This window comes from Schistocerca gregaria, chromosome 10, assembly GCF_023897955.1.
Source record: "Schistocerca gregaria isolate iqSchGreg1 chromosome 10, iqSchGreg1.2, whole genome shotgun sequence".
NCBI classification, from domain to species: domain Eukaryota; kingdom Metazoa; phylum Arthropoda; class Insecta; order Orthoptera; family Acrididae; genus Schistocerca; species Schistocerca gregaria.
The window spans coordinates 125,887,411-125,892,754 of NC_064929.1; positions in this window are offsets into that span (position 1 = coordinate 125,887,411).

The window sequence follows — 5,344 nt, forward strand, 5'->3', positions numbered from 1 at the left end:
GAGCCATGACTGGATTCTATTATGCTTCATTGTTGGACCGTTTGCAATTTGAGCTGGTTAAAAAAAGACGAACACAAAAAAGTGCTCTTTCACCAGGATAATGCACCATCATATACATCAGTGATAACAAAGGCTAAAGTGAATGAAATGGGCTTTTAATTAGTCCCTCGTCCAGCCTATTCACCAGACTTAGCTCCAAATGACTTCTTCCTGTTCCTGAACTTCAAACATTAGATGACTGGAAGAAATTTTCAACAAATGAGAAAGTAACAAACAGTTACAATCAACGAGTATTATGCAGTTTGACAGAAGCCTTTTTCCCGTTGTGATTAAAAAGCTGTAAGATCGTTGGACCAAGTGTATATCTCTCAAAGTAGAATATGCCGAGAAGTAAGGTGGATTGTTTATGAAACAAATATTTTTCTTACCTTTTTTACCATACTTATCAAACTACCGATATACTGCTCCACACTGCCTTGAATTAAAAAGATATTGTCTCAAATCGGTATGTACATACTCACCCATAAAACTACAAAGAGACAGAATCATCATTACACTTTGCCAAGAAAAATCATTGTACCATCACTAGGAGTTTCTTCCTGTAAGATACAGCTGCTGTCTGTTTGGATTTTCTTTTTTTTACATAAATAATTCAGGGATCAAAAGAGAATTTTTTGAATTTTCGTATTTATTTAACTCCAATGGCTTTATAACAAAGCTGATCACAAATTTGAAAAGTCAACTTACCTTGGAAGAAATTCATTGTTCTCTTTTACCACACAAAGGAACAATTATTTCTGAAATTCAACATTTGTTTCTCACTGTGTAGATGTCTGGTGCCAGATGATAAACACAGATTTTTCTTACTAATACTAACTTATGCAGTGTGAATGGACCAGAACGCATGATCCTGTTAAAAATGCTCAGCTTAAGAGTCCACAAGAAAGTGTTGAGGTTATACATAATATTACAAATAGTATAATGAGCAATGAACAGCTTGTGATTTCACTACTTTCTCCTGACTTTTATTATGTCCTTGTTCCTACATTGTATTAAACCCTTACTTGGGACAAGTGCCATAGCAATCAGACATAAGCCACTGAATGTAACTACACAGATATGTCATTGTACAAGAGATATGACGTCATGAACACTGAGAAGTGAGAAAAATGCCACATCATGCATGAAGTTTTAATACACTTATCCTTTACTGCTAATACACTCACACAGTCGAGACAACTTAAGGAAATCCTTGACATCTGGAAGCGCTTTTGACAGTTTTGAATTGCGAAGCGAAAACGGCCTTAGGCAAAACCATTTGTTGACTATAGAGCTATGAAGAGGTGTTGCCATAGATATGTTTACAAAATCGAGTTGTAGACGAGAGAAGCAGCTGTCCCTAACGTACAGAAACTACGTTCTTAATCTCGATACTATACATATACATTTATACGTTACATATATTTCTTTGTACAACCATTTGATAATTTCAAAGATGTTTTCATGAATACATGCAAATGAACTTTTTTCTATATTACACTCCAAACACAGTTCATTTTTTGTTTTCGTTTCTAATATAAAATTGGTGATATGATACCTCGGTAATGTTGGATTTGTCAGCTAGTTTCTTAATAAAACAGCTGAAATCAAAATTGAATGGTACATGTGGATGCGGAATTCGAACACTGGACTGGCATAAGAATCAGCAACTGTATTCTATATTTTTATTTGTTTATTTTTCTGTCGCAGTTAAATGACAATACGGATTAGTGATAAGTGATTTCGAATGTGCCTGTTCAAACCACTACCTGAATAGTAATTGTTTCAGAACCATATTGTCAGTGTAACTGATACAAGCAATGAAGAAATTATAAAATCGAATGGTTTGTATGAAAGGCAGATTCCATGTACAGCGTCCCCTTTAATCTTTAATAGATCTGTGAGACCTTATCATCTAGATGTATTATACTGCTGGTGTTCCTGTATAGATGTGTGATGAAATCAATAAAACATTTCCCTTTTTATTTCTAGCGTATTGGATATATTGGAAGATATATCTTTATGAGGAGCTTTAGTGTTGTGTACTAAAGCTGTATGAGTTTTTAGGCTATGTTCGTTTTTATGTATAATTTATGTAATGTACAGAATGTAAAATACATTACCTACCTTTCTGGAAACCATTTCATTCTTCTTCAAGTGCTATACCATCAACTGGGTATCGTCTATGGGAGCTATATATGTTTTACGTGATGTACTTTTGTTTGTGTATAATGTGTGTACAGTAAAGAATGTATTCATAATGAAAACCACTTCATTCTTCTTCAAACACCATACCAGAAGTTAATTGGATGTTGTCTATGAAACTTGTATGTGATTTTAGGTTATTTTCATTTTGTTTGTCTATAATTTGTGTACAGTAAGGTCTATAAAATATATTACCTGCCTTTGTGAAAGCAATTTCATTCTTTTTCACACACTGTACCAGCAATCAATTAAGTGTTGTCTACAAAATCTATATAAGTTTTTACGTTATGTTCCTTTTGTTTCTTTATAATTTGTGTACAGTAAAGAATATTACCTGCCTGTGTGAAAACAACTTCATTCTTCTTCAAACATTATAATAGCAATTAATTGGGCATTGCCTGCAAGAGCTACATGTTTTTCTTAGGTTACGTTGCTTTTGTTTCTCTGTAATTTGTGTAGAGTGAAGAATGTAAAATACATTACCTGTCTATGTGAAAACCGTTTCATTTTTCTTCGAGCACTGCACCAGAAATTAATTGTAAACTAATGGTTATTTTGAACCAAGATTTTATAGTTTGCAGCGCTGTAGATGGGAACACTGTGGATGACTATTACCTTTAAAATTAGTAGAGGAGTAAGGAAATTAGGTATGGATTTATATTCAATTAAGCTGACTGGGCAACAACAAACTTTATTTTGGTACTTTTATTTGATTCTTAAATGAATTTAGTACATTTTGGAAAAAATTTCACACCCAGCGTGGCCTCCGTGTTATTTCAGGCAGTTCTCCATTTGCCCGCACGACCCGTGGGGTGCCTTCGCAGGACTGCTGTTGCTGCCTTTTCAAAATTTTTGTCTTTTGGCCCTCTGGACATGAACCTTTGCCGTCCCGGACTTTGGTACAAGCTTCTATTGTTGGCAGCCTACCAGAACCGCGAACCGTTACGTCGGCCTTGTGGTGGGCGCCTTCGTTTATTGTGATCTCTATAGTCAGGTTGTCAGTCGCTGGAGGTCCTGCCTGCGGTCCAACTGCAAGGTCTTCTGTTACGTGCTGCGACTGACTCTGTCTATGGGTTCGTTCTCGGCGTTGGGTATGGAGGTGAGTTTGAGATTTTGTAATATTGGCGTCTCCCAGATTACTACTCGAAGCACCATCTGGTTTCTCAGACTGTACATCGTTGGTGTTGTTCCAGGTCTGCTGCTGGTCTTCGGGCTCTTCATCCAGCTTCTGTTTGGACTGACCATTTGTTAAGCTGCTGTTAATGCTGTTTGAAGAGACAGACAGTTTGTTGAATAAACTGCTTCTAGGCTTGGACAATTTATATCCCGGTGTGAGGTGGCCGAGCGAAACCGATTTTTTTACGTATGGTGTAATGTACATTTTCCTTAGACGCTCCATAGCTTGCGAGTAAAAGTCTTCCTGTGTGTGAGAGCAAACATTTTTAGTTCAAAATATTGCAGAGACTGAGCTGTAGCACACAAATATCAAACAAGTGAATGTGTAGTGAACTGACATCCGCTAATAACAAGTAGCTCTCGAAGGTCAATAATCATTATTTTGTTAAGCTGTAACAGACAAAAGTTTGGCACATACTTATGAAAGTTAAGTGACCATCTAATTTGAAACTATACTTTGTGAGCTTAGATCTTGTGTTGTGTACTAATTTAAAATAACTGCTTAACATACACAAGACAGAGAGTCTTACAAAACTAGATGCTATGTTCAGTTCATATCTACTCCAAGTATATTTTACATTTCTTGATTTGAGCCCATACTGAGAATGTCCAGAACTTCTTCACAAGAAGTGGTAAAAAGTCCAGCAAATTATCTGTAGCTGTAGGGAACACCAGAAAACTTCTTAAAGCATACTACATAGGTTTATGTACACCAGTGTTCGAGAGAATACTGTCATCTATTTTTATTTTGTAAAGTATTGGAATAATCTTAAAGGAGGTCGTTTTCTTGTGGAAGGGTGCTCTTTTACGAGGGCAGCACTGAAAACTTTTAGAAAATCAAACAATAATAGGCTTAAAAATTTCAGTTATTTTCATGTTTCTCAAAATATTCATTTTTGCATTCATATTATATCTTAGTTTTTGGAAGTACAGAGAAAGCATAGGGTGCTAGGTTAGGGCTGTATGGTGCTCGTCTTTAGGACACAATTTCTTTTTTTCGCGAACTTTTCGAAAAGTTCTCGGTAACCAAACATTTGTATACCAGTCGGCAGTAACGCTACGTCTGTCTTCTAATGCCATAGTAACAAAATAAATCATTTTAGGAAAAAACTAGCAACCATCTTCTCACCAGTACTTGAAATTCGTTGGACTTTCGTAGGCTTAGGTTCTGTTCGAAACACCCACCTAGCCAACTGATTTTTATTTTCAGGATCATAAAAATTAAACGAAGATTTATCACCGGTAACAATATACCAGACCAAATCTGAAGCGCCATCTTGGGATTTTTCCAGTGTTTATCTGCATCAATCAGCGCTTCGTTGTTTTTGATCATGAGTTAGTTTATGTAGAATCCATCAACAACAACTGCTGATGTAAAATGTTTTGAATTTGACTCACACAAATGCCCATTGTTGACCCAATAAATTCATAAGATTCGATCTTCTTCACGCTCTTCTTGAACAGCAGAAATATTTTCATCAGTAATAGCAGTTCGTGGGCATCCTTAAGGAAATTAATCACTAATAACAAACCAAACACTTTTGAATTTTCTGTACGACTTATAAATTGGTGTTTTAGATGGGGCTTGTTCGCCAAATTCATTTCTAAGTCGATCTTCGCGTTGTTTAAGAATTAATGACGATTTAAAATCGTGGCCTTGAAATGTTCTTTAGTCAAATTAATTTTTTGGTACACACACAATCATTAATTGATGGCAGTTAACAAGCTATTAGAGCAAATCGAAAAAACTACCCGGTAGTCAACTCAAAAACCATTAGAGACTAGCTACCAAATACAAAGAAATTTCCTCTTATTTAGAACCATGGCATTTTAAAAATCTTTTTCCTAATTTTCACGTTTATTTCGTCACTAATAATTAGGGCCTTTGAGATAATAAACATGTCTACTATCTGCTTCTGTGATA